The sequence below is a fragment of the Lactuca sativa genome, chromosome 9, assembly GCF_002870075.4.
Source record: "Lactuca sativa cultivar Salinas chromosome 9, Lsat_Salinas_v11, whole genome shotgun sequence".
Taxonomy (NCBI): domain Eukaryota; kingdom Viridiplantae; phylum Streptophyta; class Magnoliopsida; order Asterales; family Asteraceae; genus Lactuca; species Lactuca sativa.
In genome coordinates, this window is record NC_056631.2 from 79,507,864 (window position 1) to 79,531,946 (window position 24,083).

General features: G+C 39.3%; 1 long non-coding RNA gene and 1 other non-coding gene across 3 annotated transcripts; one reads left to right on the forward strand and one right to left on the reverse strand.

The window, feature by feature from the left end:
* Positions 1-240: 240 nt before the first annotated feature.
* On the reverse strand, positions 241-23,772 carry LOC122196445 (uncharacterized). 2 transcript variants are annotated; one of them, XR_008227167.1, is made up of 3 exons: positions 22,889-23,772; positions 22,352-22,451; positions 241-423 (listed from the first exon to the last, which is right to left on the reverse strand). It is a non-coding gene; the product is annotated as an uncharacterized LOC122196445 (long non-coding RNA). The 2 variants fall into 2 exon arrangements; XR_006187904.2 differs by lacking the exon at positions 241-423 and adding an exon at positions 19,356-21,056.
* Positions 18,103-18,209, forward strand: LOC111905521 (small nucleolar RNA R71). The gene has a single exon (XR_002854923.1). It is a non-coding gene; the product is annotated as a small nucleolar RNA R71 (small nucleolar RNA).
* Positions 23,773-24,083: the final 311 nt, after the last annotated feature.

Here is a 24,083-nt window from a genome sequence, read left to right on the forward strand (position 1 = left end):
TCCTGAACGCACATCTTCTTATCATTCCGTCTGCACAACTTCTAAAAAGGTATGGCTCATCCCAAAAAGTAGTACTTGATTTCTAAAAAGAATTTCGTCTTTTGTTGTCGGGTCAATTCGTTTGGAATGTATTCACTTGCTAGGTAATTAGCTATATCTGCAAACCATGGTACCTCTCCTGCTATAACCATAAGATATTCTTCAGGGAAATCATCGCCTATCTTGTTGTAACACCATAAATTTTCAAATAAAAATTTCATTTAAAATTACATAATTCTCATAACACATTTCATGAAATCTCATTTATTTAATTTACAATCGCAGCTCCATAATTGTTTGATTAAAATCCAGGATACTCAAAACATAACTCTTTTGTTGGTGTGTACAATCAAGTCGGTGCCTTCCCGTGATCCTGAGAAAAACCTGAAATACATAACACATAACACGGTAAGCATGAAGCTTAGTGAGTTCCCTAAAATACCATGCATAGCACATTAGCCACTCTAGGCTATAACCCAATAAGACCCTCCGGTCAATATGTCTCAGTGGGACCCTCCGGTCCCAGCTCAATAAGCTCATAATAATAATACTCAACATAAATCATAAAGACATAATGTGGTATATTAGGGTACACAGTTAAGCACATAAAACATCTCAGTCACACAAAGATACCACTCATGGTAAATATAGTGAGAAGACTCACCTCAACAGTAATTAATTATCCTCGTACTCGAATCTCGAACTAGCCATTGCCTAACACATAGGGTAATTATCTCAATAAATACTCGATTCTCGACTCTAAGTAAACCAAAGTTTATTCTTCCTCTTTCTAAATCTTGAAGTGGGTAAAAGACCATTTTACCCCACCATGGTCTCCACTACTCATGTTTGACCAAACTCTAAAGTCAACAGAAGTCAACTCGAGTCAACAGTCTATGTTTGACCCGACTCGCGAGCACATCTATATGACTCATCGAGTCCACTCGCTTCCTCAGAAGTCTCATGAAGGTCCAGCTTAGCTCGTCGAGTTGAATCCCAACTCGCCGAGTTATCGTATGATCAAGCTCATCGGGACAAACCCTAACCGACTCGTCGAGTCGGCTCATCGACTCGGCGAGTCCACTCAAACTAATTTCTCATTCAGATGATTCCAATGCAGAAAACCTTCCCAAACATTAGATCTATGTTCTCAGGGCTCGATTATCACATAAAGTCACGAGTTTTACGTCCATGCATGGCACTTAGGGCTTGAAATGCCAAGAACATGCTCTATTAAGGGGTTTTTGTAACGCCCGCAGATCCGGGCTAGTCAAATTAGAGGCAATAAGTGTCGAAAACGACTTTTCGACAGAAGCTTATAAATAATTTGAACCAAGTTGTAGTATATGTCACTAGGTTTCCGTACATATAAAGAGCGCCGAAATCTGAGTTATAACGAAGAAGTTATGACCCGTCGAGGTTTAGCGACGGAACCGACACGACACCGCGAAAACGTAAATAGCGAATTTATGATACAGCAACTTTTAGCCTTAGTAATCTAAATGAAATTCATAGAATATGTTAACCTGAGAACGTCCATAAAAAGAACGCCCAAATCTGACTTCGTATGAGGAAGTTATGATTTTTCGAAGTTTCGGCTTAGCGGTGTACAGCACGAAGTTCGAGTTTTAGATCGAGCGGTTTTTAGCCGACACAACCTAAACGAGAATCGAAGATCTCATTATTAGTAGCGTAACGATAAAAAGACAGACGAAAATGGACATCGGATAAAGAAGTTATGAGATTTTAACGGACCAATCCTGTCCCGGCCTGTTAAAAATATAACTTTAAAAATAAAGTCAAAATTAGCCGACGGAGTCTAAACGAAAGTTGTAGAGTACGTCTCCACCTACGCGTGGATATAAATAACGTCAAAAACGGAGTTCGTATGAACGAGTTACAAATTAGTTGTTTATATAACTATAAGGTCATTAAGTAATTATGGAGGGTAGTTTTTGTAAATTCAATTACTATAAATAAGAGGCTTGGGCTCTCATATTTCTTGCACCATTCTCTTGATTTAAGAGTCTTTCTCTCCTTATCCCTCGAGCATTTCGGTCCCTTGTGATTCGACTTCTCTTTCTGTAGTTTTAGTATAGTAAGGTGAGCGCTGAAGCGCTGCACAAATCTTTCTTAGAAAGATTCAGCGACGAAGTACTGCCCCTGCAGAGCCCGACTCTTAGCTAAAATCCCCTTGTAAGTAAGTTATGCTTACCCTATTTTAAATATCGTTTATATTTAAAATTAGTATTGTTATTATAAATTTATAATAAATATTTGAGCTATTATTATGACTTATATAAGTGTCGTTATAATATCTTTTTAACTACTCACGGTACGGGGAATCTGGTTTAAAAGGCCACATAGGGTTGTTGGATTTAAGAAGTCCTATACACCAAAATAGTCCTGCCCTCCGGTGTTTTATGTCTGGCCCCTGTCTGTACATAGTGGTTGGAAAGTATTGTTTAAACACTTATATAATAATAATAATAATAATAATAATAATAATAATAATAATAATAATAATAATAATAATAATAATAATAATAATAATAAGACTAATAATTAGTCACGGTAATATTAGACTAAAATCTAGTGGTGATAATACTAGGGTTCGTCAAAGGAAATTATTTTAAAGTAAACGAAGCGCTGTCCGAGTACCGAGTCACCACCTTCTCAAGTGAGTGCATAGTTACTTTTAGCTTACACATAGATATGAAGTATTTTATATAAATTACTTGCTATGTGTGCATATTATTTGAATACTTGCTATCTATGTTGGATGAACGTTTTATACATGTTTTCAATGATTTAAACTGTATATGTATTTTATATCTACAAAATGTGTTGGGTAAAACATGGGTAGATGTAATAGTTGGTGTGTGACAAAATAAAATAATGAGAGGCCTCGTTATAGATGTTAATGATGATCCAGTCATCTAGCGGAGTATAGATGACGACCACGGACTATTCTAGACAGTCCAGTGGAACACTAGCAGGCTCGCAACCTGTAGGTGTTTATTCGAACTGTGTGTTTATTTGAACTGTGTGCTCACCAGATGTACTCCATCCCCCACATGGTTTCCTTAAGGACATTTATTGCTGAGGAATCTCCTTAGCAGTAGTGTCCGTCCCGATGATAATCCTTAGGGTAGGTCCCTTATGATAGATGCTTAGGGACGTAATGTAAGGATAACGGGAACGAGTAATCGGGTTGTTTAATTTAATAAAGTTAATAAACTTATTTATTGTGGGTTGAAAACCCTATGTGCTCACCAGGCTCCCAAGCCTGACCCACTCAGTTTCTTGTATTACGGGTAGTGGCGCATGAGCATAGATGTGATGTCTTGGGATGAGAGATTAATGGATTTTAGGCCTGTAAATACGGAATAATGTAGTAAGGCCTATGTTGTATTGTTTATACTTATGTACTGTATCGAACATGACATCCCGAGTCTTTTTAATGAAATACATTTCTACGGAAATGCTTTTGATAAATCTTTATCATAATATTGTTTTGGGACAAATTCCGCAACTCTTTTATTAAAAGATTACTCTGATTTTGAAATAAAGTATAAACAAAACCGGTCTTTTCTGGCCGTGATTTTTGGGATGTCACAGTTGGTATCAGAGCATTAGTTTAAGAGAACTAGGAATTTGTAGGAAATTTCTACACTTAAACTTAGAATGCTAAGCGATGATTGTGAGATGAGGGTCTGCTATAATTTAGACAAGAGCACTAGTTTATTTTAGGAAAGATGCCTAAAATGTTTTATGTGCTAAATGATTTATGTTATAGCTATAAAAATGCCTTATATGCTGTTATTTGTTCGGATCTATGGTCTGTTGCCAACCGGATCTGGAAACCTTATGTGTTCAGGATTCTAAGCGTACGATTACGATATTAGAACTAGCATGTAACGTTTCAGAGTAATAAGGAGATTTATACGTCTATCGTAAAGAAAATCTTTCCTATCTTAAATTCTCGTCTTGGTACACCGAACGTCTGCTTGGGTGTACAAAACAAGAGGAAGATGACAACCTGAGCCTAAGAATGTGATGGGCCATGCATCGGTCGTTGCGCCTACACCTGAACCTATCACAACGGCAGAAGTTCAGGAAGTAATGCGAACCATGATAGACTGATAAAATAGAGGAAATGAAATGGATTACGATAGTGAATAATACCTATCGGAAGATATCATAAGAGAGGAATCCTGCCTTTAGAATACGTCTGATAAAATAGTAGTACGTCTAGAGAAGTACGGTACATCTGAATGTACACATTTGATTAGTGGGATGATAGAACGATTGGTGTAATTCCTAAAGTTTTCCTATCATCTGGAATTTCCATCACCAACTGAGTTGAAGCAGAATTAATGATTGAAGATACACATGGAAGAAGTCCTAGTAGAGTCTAGGGAAATTTTTATGATTATTTGGACACACTCGTATGTATTAAATTGTTTTGTGATTTTAGGACTTGGGGACTGCGAGACAGTACTTGGGACGAGTATGAGTAGGTGTGAAAGGTAGTAGATGCATATACTACCGGAAGCACAGGACTCACGCTTGGATAAGGGAAAGTCACAAAGTTACCAAGAAGTTAGCTAGTAACTGATTTCGTTTTATTCAAGTATGTCATTACCATCGTTTCGGTAATGACTAAAAAGATGATTGATATTCCGACCCTAGTGGTCATATCAAATTGAGTCCGACTACGATGAGTATGTTACGTGGTTCAGAGAACCAAGTTCGATGTAGCACCAACTCAAGCCAGAAGAATTAATCAAAGCAACCAATAGAGGTATCACGAAAAGTTGCTTGTAGCTAGAAATGCTACATTTTAAAAAAAATGTGATTATATCACATTAGAACATGAAGGAAGGTATAGCCTATTTTGGAATTTAACTCTAAGAGACCTGAGTCTAACGAGCATCACATGACGATAGATCATGATTTGGAGTCTAAACTGAGATAGAAAGCAGGTGCACAATCAAGTACTGCTTACAGTCAATAAGTCTAAGAGATAGACTTGAAGGAATATAGAAGTTATAATTATTACCTAGGATGAATAGATGACGTATGGAGTCATTATACGATCCCTGTTTCATTGATGATTCTGGGACGTAATCATCCTAAGGGGTAGATAATTGTAACGCCCGCAGATCCGGGCTAGTCAAATTAGAGGCAATAAGTGTCGAAAACGACTTTTCGACAGAAGCTTATAAATAATTTGAACCAAGTTGTAGTATATGTCACTAGGTTTCCGTACATATAAAGAGCGCCGAAATCTGAGTTATAACGAAGAAGTTATGACCCGTCGAGGTTTAGCGACGGAACCGGCACGACACCGCGAAGACGTACATAGCGAATTTATGATAGAGCGACTTTTAGCCTTAGTAATCTAAATGAAAGTCATAGAATATGTTAACCTGAGAACGTCCATAAAAAGAACGCCCAAATCTGACTTCGTATGAGGAAGTTATGATTTTTCGAAGTTTCGGCATAGCGGTGTACAATCCGAAGTTCGAGTTTTAGATCGAGCGGTTTTTAGCCGACACAACCTAAACGAGAATCAAAGATCTCGTTATTAGTAGCGTAACGATAAAAAGACAGACGAAAATGGACATCGGATAAAGAAGTTATGAGATTTTAACGGACCAATCCTGTCCCGGCCTGTTAAAAATACAACTTTAAAAATAAAGTCAAAATTAGCCGACGGAGTCTAAACGAAAGTTGTAGAGTACGTCTCCACCTATGCGTGGATATAAATAACGTCAAAAACGGAGTTCGTATGAACGAGTTACAAATTATAATAGCATATTTACGTATTAAAATAAAGTATAAATCATATATACATACACACACATATATATATATATATATATATATATATATATATATATATATATATATATATACATATGTATATATCATTAGAAAGGTATCGACGATGCGGTCATTATAAGACTAATGTTGAGTTCTTTCGACATTAGTTTAGTACAAATATCATTAAATCCATTTAAAATAGTATTATAAAGGGGCGTTTAGTTGTTTATATAACTATAAGGTCATTAAGTAATTATGGAGGGTAGTTTTTGTAAATTCAATTACTATAAATAAGAGGCTTGGGCTCTCATATTTCTTGCACCATTCTCTTGATTCAAGAGTCTTTCTCTCCTTATCCCCCAAGCGTTTCGGTCCCTCGTGATTCGACTTCTCTTTCTGTAGTTTTAGTATAGTAAGGTGAGCACTGAAGCGCTGCACGAATCTTTCTTAGAAAGATTCAGCGACGAAGTTCTGCCCCTGCAGAGCCCGACTCCTAGCTAAAATCCCCTTGTAAGTAAGTTATGCTTACCCTATTTTAAATATAGTTTATATTTAAAATTAGTATTGTTATTATAAATTTGTAATAAATATTTGAGCTATTATTATGACTTATATAAGTGTCGTTATAATATCTTTTTAACTACTCACGGTACGGGGAATCTGGTTTAAAAGGCCGCATAGGGTTGTTGGATTTAAGAAGTGATATACGCCAAAATGGTCTTGCCCTCCGGTGTTTTATGTCTGGCCCCTGTCTATACATAGTGGTTGGAAAGTATTGTTTAAACACTTATATAATAATAATAATAATAATAATAATAATAATAATAATAATAAGACTAATAATTAGTCACGGTAATATTAGACTAAAATCTAGTGGTGATAATACTAGGTTTCGTCAAAGGAAATTATTTTAAAGTAAACGAAGCACTGTCCGAGTACCGAGTCACCACTTTCTCAAGTGAGTGCATAGTTACTTTTAGCTTACACTTAGATATGAAGTATTTTATATAAATTACTTGCTATGTGTGCATATTATCTCAATACTTGCTATCTATGCTGGATGAACGTTTTATACATGTTTTCAATGATTTAAACTGTATATGTATTTTATATCTACAAAATGTGTTGGGTAAAACATGGGTAGATGTAATAGTTGCTGTGTGACAAAATAAAATAATGAGAGGCCTCGTTATAGATGTTAATGATGATCCAGTCATCTAGCGGAGTATAGATGACGACCACAGACTATTCTAGACAGTCCAGTGGAACACTAGCAGGCTCGCAACCTGTAGGTGTTTATTTGAACTGTGTGTTTATTTGAACTGTGTGCTCACCAGATGTACTCCATCCCCCACATGGTTTCCTTAAGGACATTTATTGCTGAGGAATCCCCTTAGCAGTAGTGTCTGTCCCGATGATAATCCTTAGGGTAGGTCCCTTATGATAGATGCTTAGGGACGTAATGTGAGGATAAAGGGAACGGGTAATCGGGTTGTTTAATTTAATAAAGTTAATAAACTTATTTATTGTGGGTTGAAAACCCTATGTGCTCGCCAGGCTCCCAAGCCTGACCCACTCAGTTTCTTGTATTACAGGTAGTGGCGCATGAGCATAGATGTGATGTCTTGGGGTGAGAGATTAATGGATTTTAGTAGAGGTGGCAAAAATTGACACGGCACGAAACCTGACACGAACCCGACACGAAATAAATGGGTTTGGGTAAGATATTTCAACCCGTTTAAATAAACGGGTTGACACGACACGACATGAAAATTAAATGGGTAAGGTTAGGGTTGAGAATTTCAACTCGAATATGACCCGTTTATTTATATGCAAGTTTTTTTGAATTATTTAAATAAACTAGAAAGATACAAAACCAAAACCATAAGTAAAAGAAAACCTTCGAATTGAATTGTTTTGTAATGTTGAAATGATTTAGCCGTCTAGATCAAGACTTCATTTTAGTTTTTCCATTCTCTTCCAAACTACCCAGTCTCTTTCATCACTCTCACATCCTAGTGACCTTGTCATCCGCATCCCAAACTTTCAATCTTTTAATTTTGTCATCTAAACTTGCTATGACTTCATCTATTATGCCTCCAAACTATTAGTTTTACCTTTTCGCCTACCCAACTCCTACTCTTTCAACATGCTCAATCTTTTAACCTTACATGACACGATATATTTCAAGGTATAGCCGTAACCCGAAACCCGACACGAACTCGACACGAAAATAAACGGGTTGACACGACACGACACGTTAATTAAATGGGTCGGGTTAGGGTCAAGCACTTTCAACTCGTTTAGTGTTTCGACACGACACTAACCCGACACGACACGACACGATTGCCACCTCTAGATTTTAGGCCTGTAAATACGGAATAATGTAGTAAGGCCTATGTTGTATTGTTTATACTTATGTACTGTATCGAACATGACATCCCGAGTCTTTTTAATGAAATACATTTCTACGGAAATGCTTTTGATAAATCTTTATCATAATATTGTTTTGGGACAAATTCCGCAACTCTTTTATTAAAAGATTACTCTGATTTTGAAATAAAGTATAAACAAAACCGGTCTTTTCTGGCCGTGATTTTTGGGATGTCACAGTTTTCACTTAAATGATCTATTGTGGCTGAATCAAGCAGAGACCTTTGGACTCTAGGGACCTTACATAGTCCACATCTAATGTCCAATCTCAATATGGACTCAATACTCTCAAAGTCCCAATATTATATGGAAAAACCCCTAAACTCCAATGATATGAGGTCTACCCAACAAAATGAGAAAGGTAAGACCTTTTTACCTTTCACAGAAGCTCTTGGAAGAAACAGAAGCGGATCTAACAGCCTCCTATTAGTCCTTGATTGAGTCCCTCTCTTCTCCTCCAAAGATGCACCAAAACACGTAAGATTCGCTCAACACTCTATCTCTTAGCTCAAAGACCGATTAGGGTTTCTCTCAGTGAAGGGAGGTAGCAAATGAGGCTATAAGTGTCCTTAAATAGGCCTCAAACCCGGGGATTTAGGGTTTCATTACTCAACGTCTACTCAGCGAGTTTACTCTCTGATTTGTCGAGTAGGTTACTAATTCCACGTGGCCAAATACGATTCTACTCGACGAGTTGGACTCACAACTTGTCAAGTCACTCCATGGATCTCAAAATAAACACATAATTACTTGGGAATCTGGATGTTACAGTTCTCCCCAACTTGAATTAGATTTTGCCCTCAAAATCGCTCCGCAACAATACAAAGATCGAACCCAAAGATCTGAGAAGCACCATCAAAAGAATCTCATATCTCGCAACAATTTCCTTCCAAGGACACATGAACACAACAGGAACTCCCAACTCCTGAAAATGAAAGACCCCCTGTCGTACCCCTTCTGACTCTTTAGAATTTGAAAACTCTAGCGGCCTGTCTCACTGTCCGACCGCCATCACAAGATATCATCATGCTCATCGCTCCTCGAATAACAGACCCCGATAACACATTGCCACTCTGATTCTCTTGTTGTGACTGATAGAAACAAGTCAATGCCCAAATACTGGCTACCGATCACTCATACTAGACATATTAAACAATCCAGATCATACTCTAAGGAATGAAAGGATCATATCACACCAATGACCCATCCATTGTACTGCAATCAAAACCCATCTGAATAATGAACTCTCAACACCTTGTCCTCAGACACAAGAAAAAGATCATGCTTTCTCAGAAGTATCCTCTGGCATCTAACAATCATAAAGCTCATCTCCTTTCTCAAATATCCCTTTCAACACCGGTCACCAGGTCATCTCCTGACCAGAAAGTTGAAGCTCCAAAGGTTACCCATTGCATACCCCAAAACGTCTCACTGACTTCCTTCTCACACTAACTATCTCGGCCCAGTGTGACACAAAAGTTATGAAGTTCGCTTTACTCCAAGCGAATACTACCACCTCAACTAAAATCGTCTCACACTCGACCCCTGTCGTCTACTACTCATTATATCCATACGTCTCGCGGTTCTTTTCATACAAAGGAACTGACCCACACAGGTCTAAGGCATCAGATGACACACAATACCTCTCAAAATGGAACCCACCTCTAAGTTTGGAATCTCATTTCGCCTTCTCCAAACACTACTAGAGCCAACTCAAACTCGAGAGTCTGGCCCGACGTAGAATTGGAACCACTCATTTCCAATCTAATACCCGACCCATACCCACGATTTGCGAATTTATGCCCACACCATCTCTCCAATTCCTTCCGCTTACGATAATCCCTCCTTAACCCGGGATACAACAATCCTCGACCAAAACAGAGACCCCAATCTCGCCCATGGTCTGGCAACCAGGTTCCAGAAGACTCAAGTGATAAGGCTACCCAAGCCTAGGAACTCCTCTGCGTCCTATTCTGACTAGCGAATACTACAGCTCCCTGTAGATTCACAACGCTTCTTTCTTTCTCACTGGATGGTGAAAGTTACGGTTCCCCCGCAGTTCCACAATACTCTCTCATTGACCAATGAAAACTACGACTCCCCGTAGTTTCACAATGCTCTCCCTCTGGCCGGTGAAAGCTAAGGCTCCCCGCAGTTTCACAATCCTCGCTCATTGTTTGGTAAATACTATAGCTCCCCGCAGTATCACCACACCCTCTCGCTGACTGGTGAATTCTACGGCTTCCTGCAGTATCGCTACACTCTCTCGCACTAACCCATGGATGCTACAGCTCCCCGAAGTCTTACAACACTTTCTCTTACCACCCCACGATCTCATCCTCAAGTCAACACCAAACTACGTTCACTAACTCATGCTTCACGTCCCAGCATATATAGGTACACACACCCATCCAAAATAAGCATCACTACTCCCGACGGCAACTGCCATGACAAAAATCCTTTCTCGCTACAATTCACATTTTTAGATAATCTCGATCGATGTCAAATAGCCGAAGGGCTCCCACATGGATACTTGATACACCACTTTCCATCTCAAACTCAAGACTAAAAATACTCTGAAATTTAGGACATCATACTCGGATACCTTGTTACACCATCACAGAACCTCACGATGTCTTGCCTTATCCACTGATCTCATACTTAGATATCGCAATGTACCCTCTCAGAATCTCACAACCGATCTTCTTCTTGCACAACTTGTAACTTTGAAACATACCCATCTCACAAGTTGAAACACAGAGGAATCATCAATAACGGAAAACACGTTGACGAAAATCCAAAGCTCCACCCTCTACTGATCACCAGCCATACAAACTACTCACACCGACTCTGAGATTGGTTGACAAATCAACTGTTATCCTTTCTTGAGTATAAATCACAATCTATACTTATACCCGCAAACCTCAGCTATTGCACCCTGAACTCGGCGACCCAACTGCCTCGAACTCAACAATTGTAATCCCGAAAAATCCCTAGCCATAACAAATTTATGGCCAACGACCACATGCTGTGGGTTCTCTCCTCCTTCCTTGAGCACATACCCATACATCACCATGCCTTGCACCTCGCCTCACCCACCAATAACCTAGGTCTCAAGTGTCCACTACGAATCTCCATAACCAGTTCTCTAACCGCACTTTGAACGGACCGCTGATCCTCTCAATAGAATACTTAGTTCTCCCCCACTCAAGGTTCGAACCATCACCAATTGGCATACCAACAATCTACTCCATAGACTATTTCACTAGGTATATCAGACTTGAATCTTGGAACGTGTCATATAATCACTTCAATGATCGTCCCGATGGAATCAAACAACTCCAAATATTCCATAACTTAGACAAGAATCCTAGAATCCTCCCAACGTGACTGCCTCTAGTCATCTCAAAGCCTCAGACCGACACATCGTCGGGTACCCGAATTGTTCCAAATTAGCCCGGACCCTTGGTCCGGGAATAATTAACGATCGCCTCTGATCCCTCGACCAAAATTTCACCACTAGAATCATTATAAAAGCAAGAGAGCTCACACGATGTAGAAAACAAGGGCTACTGACCCGATATACTCCTCTTGATCACCTGGAACTGCTGCTAAAAGTATGCCTCCCTCAATAAGGCACCTCCTCGTTCTCTTCCTTCTTAGACTCAAAAATGACTCTCTCATGGTATAAGAAATACCTCGCAGCAACATACTGCCCAAAATACCCTGGTGAAAATGTTGCAACCCTACGCTACCCCACGGGGTTACCTCCAAACTCTGAAACCGAAAGCTCGCTATTTCTTTGCTTTTCCCAGGAAACGGAGACAGCGCAACTCTTGCCACAGAAGATGACACCGCATCTTTCAGTCAATTGCTCAACTTAGACCGCAATTCTCCAATAACATCATCTCCACTCATCCCTGAGTCTTGCGACTCTAACTGGCATCTCACCAAAAATCTATCGGAAACTAACTCGATTTCCCTCTCAAGGTATGCTCCAATGAAACTCGTTTGATATGGCCCTTTGGACCCACACTCTATCACGTCTGATCTCAATATAATCAATTAAAACGGGACAACTGGTAAGACCAGAAGCACTAACTGCCACGAATCATGGTACTCGAACCATGTTGTCACCTCTCGATCTGCTACATATCATGGTACCCGAACCATGTTATCTTATCTCATTCTACTACTTAGAACCTTTGGAATTCACCCTGTTTTGAGTATGGGTCCTCTTCTTTCAGTAGTATGGGCCCATACTACCTACCATATCTACTCATACTTTCCACACGGATCGTCCCAGATTTCCTAAGTACCTGCTCAACCTTCTCGATCACCAATCCCATTAAACTGGTCACCCCTAGCGAATACTCTCCTTTATCAGCGTACTCATCTGACTAAGTTCGTTCCCTAAGCTCTTCCTAGGTTCTTACACTTCTCTGCCATCAACTGCTGAAGAACTACTTATGACGCCAACCATCTACCTCCTGAATATCATCATATTTACTTAGTAGCTGTCTCCCATCATCAAGAGTTCCACAAAGCATGAAGCAAGCAGCTGTCGGGCATCGAATAATCTCTACCAACACGTGAAACCACTCTAGGTTACAACTCCACTTGCTCAACTCACAATCAAAAAGTATCACCGAACTCAAGCAACTCCACCCCTTGCGGGTATCTAAATACTCTCTCGGTTGTCCCCTCCAATGCTCGTCTAGGTATCTCTCCTAGATTACTCCTCTACTCAAAGCTCTCTCTCTCTGAAAGTTTCCTGTTGGATACTCTTACTCCGCACATACTCAAGCACATCACATATAACAACATTCCTAGGCTAAGGCATCACAAATCAGGCAACTATAGTCCTAAAATATGAAACACCTATCCTATCTTCTAGCAGGTATCAGTAATAACTCATAACATAAATAAGTAAGGGTATTTTGGGAAATCACCATTCGGGCTCTAGCTGATTGTACACACTGCTCCTTCTCAGTTTTCTCTTAGAAGCTCTTTGCTCGTTTTACAAAAATTATTTCTTTTGAAATTTTTTCTCAAATCCCTAGTTTGAGTCCAGACATACCCGAAGGTGCATCTAAATCCCTCAAACCAAGGCTCTTATACCAACTTGTAACACTGTAAATTTTCAAATAAAAATTTCATTTAAAATTACATAATTCTCATAACACATTTCACAAAATCTCATTTATTAAATTTACAATCGCAACTCCATAATTGTTTGATTAAAATCCAGGTTCCTCAAAACATAACTCGTTTGCTGGTGTGTACAATCAAGCTGGTGCCTTCCCGTGATCCTAAGAAAAACCCGAAGCACATAACATATAACACGGTAAGCATGGAGCTTAGTGAGTTCCCCAAAATACCATACATAGCACATTAGCCACTCTAGGCTATAACTCAATAAGACCCTCCGGTCAATATGTATCAGTAGGACCCTCCGGTCCCAGCTCAATAAGCTCATAATAATAATACTCATCATAAATCACAAAGTCATAATGCAGAATATTAGGGTACACAGGTAAGCACATAAAACATCTCAGTCACACAAAGATACCACTCATGGTAAGTATAGTGAGAAGACTCACCTCGACAGCAAGCAATTATCCTCGTACACGAATCTCGAACTAGCCACTGCCTAACACATAGGGTAATTATCTCAATAAATACTTGATTCTCGACTCTAAGTAAACCAAAAGCTATTCTTCCACTTTCTAAATCTTGAAGTGGGTAAAAGACCATTTTACCCCACCATAGTCTCCATTACTCATGTTTGACCAAACCCTAAAGTCAATAGAAGTCAACTCGAGTCAACAGTCCATGTTTGACCCGACTCGCCAAGCGCACCTATGTGACTCATCGAGTCCACTCGTTTCCTCAGAAGTCTTGTGAAGGTCTATCTTAGCTCGTCGAGTTGACTCCCAACTCGCCGAGTTATCGCATGATCAAGCTTATAGGGACAAACCCTAACCGACTCGTCGAGTCTGCTCATCGACTCGGTGAGTCCATTCAGACTCATTTCTCATTTAGACGATTTCAAGGCAGAAAACCTTCCAAAACTTTAGATCTATGCTCTCAGGGCTCGTTTATCACATAAAGTCACGAGCTTTACGTCCATGCATGGAACTTAGGGCTTGAAATGCCAAGAACATGCTCTATTAAGGGTTTTTCACTCAAAAGCTCTATTGTGGCTGAATCAAGTAGAGACCTTTGGACTCTAGGGACCTCACATAGTCCAGATCTGATGTCCAATCTCAATATGGACTCAATACTCTCAAAGTCCCAATATTATATGGAAAAAGCCCTAAACTCCAATGATATGAGGTCTACCCAAACACTTAATATTAGCTCTCTTCTCCTCCAAAGATGCACCAAAACATTCAATATTAGCTCAACACTCTATCTGTTATCTCAAAGGCTGATTAGGGTTTCTCTCAGTGAAGGTAGGCAGCAAATGAGGCTATGAGTGTCCTTAAATAGGCCCCCAAACCCGGGGATTTAGGGTTTCATTACTCAACGTCTACTCAGCGAGTTGACTCTTAGACTCGTCGAGTATGTTACTAATCCCACATGGCCAAACACGATTCTACTTGACGAGTTGGTCTCTCAACTCGTCGAGTCGCTCCATGGATCTCAAAATAAACACATATTTAATATACCTGGGAATCCAGATGTTACACTTGTTTTCTTCCATTTCCTCTAAATGCGGGTTCTCTAATCTTAATAAATGATCGGTAGCCACATTCTCCATTCCCTTCTTATCCCTTATTTCAATATCAAATGCTTGTAGAAGCAAGACCCAACGTATCAATCTTGGTTTAAAATATTGTTTAGCAAATAGATACTTAAGGGCAGAATGGTCAGTAAAAACTATTGTCTTCGACAAAACCAAATATGGACGGAATTTATTGAACGCATACACCACCGCTAGTAGCTCCTTCTCGGTAGTAGTGTAGTTTTCTTGAGTTGGGTTCAAAGTTTTGCTTGCATAATAGATAGGTTGAAAATGTTTATCAACCCTTTGACCTAAAACAGCTCCCACCGCATAGTCACTAGCATCACACATTAGCTCAAAAGGAAGGCTCCAATTTGGAGCTATCATAATAGGGGTACTAGTTAACTTTTCCTTCAACAATTGAAACACTTCATGATGCTCTTTAGAAAAGTCAAATGGGGCATCCTTCAAAAGAAGTTGAGTTAATGGCCTTGTGATCTCTGAAAAGTCTTTAAAGAAGCGGCGGTAAAATCCTACATGGCCTAGAAAGCTCCTTACCCCCTTTACGTTTGTTGGAGGTGGCAATTTTTCTATAGTATCAACTTTTTCTCTATCCACCTCTATTCCCTTCCTTGAGACTTTATGTCCTAACACAATTCCTTTTTTTACCATGAATTAGCACTTCTCCTAATTAAGGACAAGTTTAGTCTTCTAACATCTAGCTAGCATTAAATCCAAATTGGACAAACAATCTTCAAAAGATGACCTAAAAACCGAGAAGTCATCCATAAAGACCTCCATAAATTTCTCGATCATGTCGTGAATGATAGCCATTATGCACCTTTGGAAAGTAGCTGGTGCATTGCATAACCCAAAAGGCATGCGTCTATATGCGAATATTCCACTTGGGCATGTAAAAGTGGTATTCTCTTGGTCTTTTGGGTCAATTGGAATTTCAAAGTACCTCTAGAAACCATCAAGGAAACAATAGTAGAGATGACCGGATGGCCTTTCGAGCATTTGATCGATAAATGGTAGTGGAAAGTGATCCTTGCATGTAGCATCATTAAGTTTTCGATAGTCGATACAAACGCGCCGCCCGGTTACTGTTCTTCCTGGGATTATCATTTTCTTCATTAGTGACTACTGTCATTCCTCCTTTCTTAGGTACAAAGTGTACCGGACTCACCCATGGGCTATTGGAGATTGAATAAATGATACCAGCATCTAAAAGTTTAATAACCTCCTTTTTAACCACTTCTTGCATATTTGGGTTAAGTCTTCTTTGGCGTTGTACAATGGGCTTTTCTCCTTCTTCTAAGTTGATCTTATGAGAACAGTAGGCTGGACTAATCCCCTTGATGTCAGTGATCTTCTATGCTATAGCACCTTGTCTTTTCTTTATTACCTTTATGAGGCATTTTTTTTCATGTGTTTCAAGATCGAAAGCTATGATTACTGGTTTTTGTTGTCCTTCTTCCAAGAATGCATACCCCAGGTGTTCAGGGAGGGCTTTCAGCTCGATTTTCTGCCTTTCTTCAGTTACCACGACGTAGGCATCTTGCCACATTGTGGTGTCGCAACTTTTAATTCCTGTTCGTGAAAAAAACTTTGCCATGACGTGTTCCCATCACCACGTCATGTTGCCTCTTCTGCCTCTTTTATGGCTTCATCATAATCACTTTCTTCTAATAGCTTCTCCAACTCTTGTATATCCAATTCGGGATCAAAATTCTCTTCCTTAAGCACCATAAATCCCTCGGTCTCTTTTTCTTTCCACCCTTCTAGCTCTTTTCAAGTAATTTATCTAGCACATCAACATAAAATGTCGTATCATCACTTATCCTTGAATGTTGAATTGTCCGATTGACTTCAAATGTAACCGCTTCTTATCCTACTCTTAGAATGAGTTTGGACTCTCTTATATCAACTAAAGCTCGGGCAGTACTCAAGAATGGACTTCGAAGGGTGATAAGGACTTGCTCGTCTTCCTCCATATCCAACATAATGAAATCCGCGGGAAAAACGAACTTGTCAACTTTAACTAATAGGTCTTCAAAAATACCCCTTGGAAAGGTCATAGTTTTATTAGATAGATGGATAACCATGCGGACCGGTCTTGGTTTGGGAAGATAAGGATTTTTTAAGAATGATTATGGCATCAAGTTGACACTTGCTCCAGAGTCGGTAGAGCAAGATTGGTTGCTAGATTCCCGATTTGGCATGGTAAAGTTATGCTTCCTGGATCCCCCATCCTCTTCAGTAGCATGTTTAGCATTGTAGCAGAGCAAGTTTCATTCAGTACTACTTTTGATGATCCTCTCATCTTCGGTAGCATGTTTAGCATTGCAGCAGAGCAAGTCAAATGAGTAATAATTTTTCCAATCCTAGTGGTGATGGCTTGGATGTGATCTCCTCTCGGGTTTTGTTTGGTATTTCCCAGAAGTCCTCTCGGTGATCTTTCATTGAACTGCATAGCTAGTTGCCCAAGTTGTTTTTCTATATTGAGGATCAAAGCTTGTTGATTTCTAAACAATGCTTGCTGGTTTTTCATCATCTCATATTTTTCCTTGATCATAGCTTGTTGCTCTTTCATCATTATTTGGTGTTCCTTAAGTGTTGCTTCAGTTCCCTCATGCCTCTTTTCAGAAACGGCTGGAAATCGTGTGAACATTGATTCAAAGTCGGATTTCTTTTTAGCCTGTGGTTCCTCTTTTTGGTAAAAGCCTTTTCCTTTTTGTTCACAATCTCTAGTCAAATGTGGCCTGTTACAGTTTTCACACCCAACCCGAATAGCATGGATTGTTTGATCCATATTAGTCATCCTCTTATCCATGTTGTGCAACATTGCCATAACCGCCAACATATCTTCCGAAGCTACATTAACTGATCCCCTCGTTACATCATTCATCGGATTATGGTATTCTCTAGAGTGCTTAGAGAAATTTTCAATTGGTTCCTTAACTTCTGTCGGATTTTTATTTGTTAAGGGGCCTTGAGAGTCAAGGAGTTGTCTAGTAGTGACGTTCACTTCATCATAAAAGATCGACACTTCTTGTTATACATTTAGGTCATTTTGTGGGAAATTCCTAATTAAACCTTTGTAGCGTTCCCATGCTTCATACAGCGACTCCCCCATTTGATGTTCAAAATTGGAGATGGCCTTTTTGAGCTTAGCCACCTTGGATGGTGGCCAAAACTGTTCCAAAAACAATTCACGCATCCTTGCCCATTTTGTTACCGCACCTGGTGGAAGTGCCTTTAGCCAATCCTTTGCAGCTCCCTTGGAAGTGACAGGGAGCATCCTCAACAACACTATTTCTCTTGGTACATTTGGAATGTTAAAGTAGTTGGCAATGTCGTTGACTTCATCTAGATACTTATAGGCGTCTTAATGATCCTTTCCGATGAAAGGAGTCTCCTTTAATGCTGTAAGGATGTGCCCCTTAAGTTAAAATATGGCAGTGGCGGGTATGGTAGGTTGCACAAGCCCCGTACCGGTGTTGTCTCGAGTTCTCTTTTTGTACGCCTCCATTGATAGGTCGGCAATGTTCGCCATGGTGTTATCAAGATCCTTGTTTAGCTCGCTTTCTCGAATTCTCTTTTTGTATGTCTCCATTTATAGTTCGGCAATGTTCGCCATGGTGTAATCGGGTTCCTTGTTTAGCTCGCTTTCTGTTTCAAATTCTGTTTCGCTTTCTTCCCCTTCTATTTCGTACTCCGTATCTTCCTTCGTTGGATTTCTTGTTGTGTCTTCTTCCTTTCTTGATTTTCTTGTTTCCCCTACTTTTCCATTCTGATGCTCACATCAAAAATTCCAATGGTCATGGGTATTATGCCGATGTGAAAGACATGGTTATTTAGGATGAGAAGGAAATTGGTAAGTATATCTAAGGTGCATTCTTCTTGGCCGATTATAATTCCTAGCGTGTAAGTTTTATTAAGTGTGTAGAATTTACGTTTTATCATGTTTCTAAACCTACGATCATTAAAGTTTCTATCAGTATTAAGGTTTACTACTACTAAAAACATAAATATTATTGGTAGTAAACACACCGGTAATCTCAGTTGGGTCATGGTGAGCATCTCCTGTCCCAGTCATAAGTGCTCTTCCTTTGCAACTCTGATTCTTCAGTTTCGGGTAGTCCTTCTTAAAATGCCTTGATTGGTTGCATCCATAGCGATTTCGATTTCCTCCTACTGTAGTGGTTGAGGTTTTTCTATAGTACCTCGAGATGTGACCTTTCTTATTACAATTTTTGTAGATTACATCCCTACAATTCCCATCATGATGGAAGTTGCATTTAGTGCATTGGGGAAGTGTTCCATTGTGGGAGTGTTTGGGCTTGTGGCGTTGATGGTCATAGGTTCTGATTTGGGCCTCAGGAGTTTGAAGTTTCCTTTGGACTTCTCTGGGTATTTCCTCTTCTTACTCTTTGCATGGTTCTATCTCGTTTGTTGGGTTGTGGTACTCGGACGAAGATCATGTTCAGTCAAATGATACGCCAATTGCTTAGCACCATCAAAGGTAGTGGTCCTGGACACATCAAGTAGACCTAGAATCGTGGGACTTAGTCCCCTGATGTAACTTTCAATCCTTTTGTATTCCGTGTTTACTATTCCTGGACAGAGGTTAGCGAGCTCATTGAAACGGGATGTATAGGCAGTCACACCTGACTCTTGCGACAAAATTTGTTTCCTTTAGATGGAAGTACAACTTTGAGAATGAGGTGGAATCCTTTTTGTAGGAGCATCCATGTAGGGCGTTCCATCTATAATTATTAGTAGATGCAGTACACTGGTGGCATTTGAATGGTGGACTCTTCATCTGTTAGTCCTTCTCATTTCATATTTTCTTCAGCTGGTTGGTTACCTTCGGTCGTTCCCTTCTCTTATTTAGATACCTCCCCTTTAGTGGATTCTATAGATGGTTTGTCTTCGGATGGATCCTTGTCATATTTGGAAGGTAGGGGAGATAGAAGTTTGGAGAATACTGAATGATCGACTGGGAACTATAGGTTTCTCTGCCACAAAGGTAGTAGAACTATTGGTCCTTTGTTCTTCTCGAATTTAGGTAAATCGGGAAAATCTGGATGTTATCCCAGACCTTTAAGTATTTTATGATTTTTTTTTAGATATATGTGTTGTCTGGGAGTTGATACATGGATGTTAGGTATTAAATATATGTATCGAGTCTTGAGAACATCCTTCAATCTCTAAAGCTCTCAACCATTGTAGTCTGTCAAACTCGTCGCTCAAGGTTGGTTGTTCACCAGCCTGACCATAAATAACATAGACGCGCGTTCCAGGTTTATTTATGGTATGGCCTATGCACGATACTAACCTTAGTTGAGGCTTTTGACCTAAAGGATTGAGTTGGTCGCTTTAGTTGAAGGCATGTCAGAATTTTTATTAAGTGTTCTCATCGCGGGTCAGAGTAAATATATAACTCTTATATATATTATTGTTGGTGAGGTTTGTAGTATTATTAAATTTTTGGTTTGTACTCCAAGACTACTAAGCACATATGAGAGTCAGATAGGAAACACCGGGGGCTAGGACCATTGTGGCAACTAATCCGTTTTGAAGTGCAGTAACCCTAGCAGCCTTTCAAACCAGCTGCCTCTCCCATGAGTAGTAAAGAAGTAGTATATTTATTAATAATACTTTTATTAGGAGCCGGTAGCTATAGTTGTATTTCCTCTTTCGAGGATAAGAGTTCTCTATAGCCAATTTAGCTCTGATACCAATCTGTCACACCCCCGGCCGAGGCGGCGGAATACGTCGGGCTGTGCGACTTAGTTCATGGATCCCAAGTAAATTGAATATACATCACAAGCTACAACAATAACAACATAGCAGTTACATTCAAATTTAAAGTTCAAATTTAAGTTTCATACATATATTAATAGGTTCATAAATTCACCTTAACAAGTAGGTCGACATAACAAAAACTAAATAAGACTAGATTGCCCGAAAATCCATGAACAAATCTTCCGTTAAACGCTGGTTTACTGATCTCCTGAGAATACATGTGATTTCAGGGTCAACACAAAGGTTGGTGAGAGTTAAGTGTTTTCTGCTAATCGCAGTAATGATACTTCATAAGTCTAGAAAGTATTTCTTTTGTGGTTAAAACCATGTTTGATAAAGAGTTAAATCGCCAATATATCTATACTTGAAATATTTGTTAAAGAGATAAATCATAAGTATATCCATACTTTAAATGCTTGATAAATAGATAAACCATAGATAAATCCATACTTAAAATGCTTGATAAAGAGTTAAACCATAAGTAAACCCATACTTAAAATGCTTGATAAAGAGTTAAACCATAAGTAAACCCATACTTAAAATGCTTGATAAAGAGTTAAACCATAAGTAAACCCATACTTAAAATGCTTGATAAAGAGTTAAACCATAAGTAAACCCATACTTAAAATGCTTGTTAAAGAGTTAAACCATAAGTAAATCCATACTTAAAATGCTTGATAAAGAGTTATACCATAAGTAAGTCCATACTTAAAATGCTTGATACACAGAGAAACAGAATCCGTGGTTTCTAGTTAAAGAGTCTGGTTAATGCCTATAGTGAGTCCTATAACCGAGCTATGTGACCAGTTATAATCCCTGCACAACGATTCATTAGACGTCGTAGTTATACCAAAGATAAATATTCACCCGCTTCGATTGATCAGTCGAGGTTGTAGCTAGCAACCGCAGGTGGGGGTGTCAACCCGTATAGATCTATACATATGTATCTCGCTCCGAAGATTAATGGTTATTGTTAAATGGGAATACTAAGTGATTAAACTTAGGTAATGAATACTGTCTCACTATAGAAGCCATTAACTAGGTTATACGGTAAAGTTTCACTATAAAAGCTGAATAAGTTCGATAAATCCGTAAAAATGTATGTCACTCGCTTAAATAGATAAAATGTTTCCTCACATGGATGAATAATTTCCAAGATATGATTGTTATAATTTGTACATATATAACTAATAAATATGTTTGTACATGCTTGATGTAAGTAAAATAAGTTATGCACATGACTAAATATTTTTAAACGCATGTATATTGTAAAGAAATCGGTTTATAATACATTATTTTGACAATAATAAGTATTAAAACTAGATATATTTTTTTTATATGCGTATTCCATAACCGATATATATATTTAGCATGTTTATAAACATATTTCATAACCGGAAAATATATTTATATATATTTCACACGTATTCCCCCCCCCCCCCCCCCCCTCCAAAAAAAAAAAAATAATAATAATAAAACACAAAAAGGGGCCGTAACACTCACCCTTGAAGCGTGAACGAGGCTCGAGGGTGAAACTTTTTGTGAAAGCCGTTTCGTGACGTCCCGTGCCCTCAAAACGAATCATCGGGTTTATTTATATTACCTAATAAACCAAAAGGGTAGTTTTGGTATTAATTATTAGGCATGGAGTGGTCTTTATTAAAATAAATAAAGTATAGGGGGTTGATTTTGCCAAAATCAAACTTGATGGACTGATCTTGCAGACAGCTCGCAAACCAAGGGCCTAATATGCACATTTTAACCTAATTTAAGGTTCCGAGACTTGGTTTGCTGGGTTTCTCGGGTGGAGGGACAATTCTTGGACATTTTAGTGCAAGTTTGGCTTCATATGAAAATCGAATCTCCAAGAGGGGCCAATGTCATACAATTCTAACAGTGGAGGGTTTAATTTAAACAAATTTAAGTCATGTTACAGAACGCGAAAGAAAATACGAGACCCACTTCAGGTTCGCATCGACATGTCGTTACCGGAGGAATCATATACAAAGGTTACAAATGGTGGTGGTGATTCGGACTTACAGTGGCCGGTGATTGCTAGGGTGACTGGGCAGCAGCAGCTCGGTGATGGCGGTGGCGTCCGGGACTCCACAACAAGGACGACGGAGGGCGGCAATGGCTGCCTTGCTGCGTTTGCTTTCCTGTTCAGATGGATTTGACGAGAGGGAAAGAACGCAAGGCGGTTTCAGGTGGTAGATGTCGGTATGGAGGCGTTCCAGTAGTCACAGCGGTGGTTGGAGGTGAAATGGGTTTTGCCAACGGTGGGTGGTGACGGACCTGCAATGGCAGCTTTGCTGCCTTCGTTTCCTTTCTTTTCAGGTGAACTGGACGAGAGAAAGGGCAGGGAGGTGCAAAGTTATGGTCCGAAGGTGTTTGGGAAGGGTGTTTTCTGGTGATGGGTCATGACGTCGGGAGGTGGAGGAGCTGCCACAGCCGACAGTGGTGGCTCTCTTCGCCGGAGAAGTGAGAAAGTAACAAATGAAGGTGGTTTTGGGTTGTGTCTGATAGCTTCGATCGGTGGCAAGATAGGGAGAACCGTTATGGTTCCCGTTGGTTACATAGCGGCAACACCACCTTTGGTGGTGGTGTTTCTCGGTAGTGCGGGAAGATATCAAGCAATGGAAATCAACGAGTGGTTGGGGTGTATGACGGTTTGCTCGACTGAGAAACAGGAGGAGAATGGTGAGTGTGGGTGGTCATGTAACAACAATGGAAGGATGTCTGGGACGCTTTGCTTTTAACAGAAAAAGAAGAAGATGAAGGAGAGGGTCACGTGATAGAGACTACACATGAATGTGTATAAAACTACAAAACTATATCCCAGCATAAAAAGTGGGGTTGGACTTAATATCCTCAAACACAAGTAAAGGCTTTTACTTTTGATTGTTATTTATTTATTTACTTATTAATTTGTCTTGATTTACGTGGCGTCGGGTTTATGATTCGTAAAAATATTTCAAAAGTATCTACATAATGGCACGGTCGCGGTGATTTTAAATACTCAAACAGAATTTAATTCCGATATACGGATCTCCGTGAAACGGCGTTCAAGTTTTGCGTCAACCGGGTTATGATTCGTTGGTTTTCACGAATCTAATTTCGGTTCAGGATAAAAATACTTGATTTGTAAAAATAAATATTAGGCCGGAGTCTGAGTTTAGAAATGTGCTCAAAACTTGTTTACGAGATGTGTAGCTATTTTAAAGTGAGTTATGTA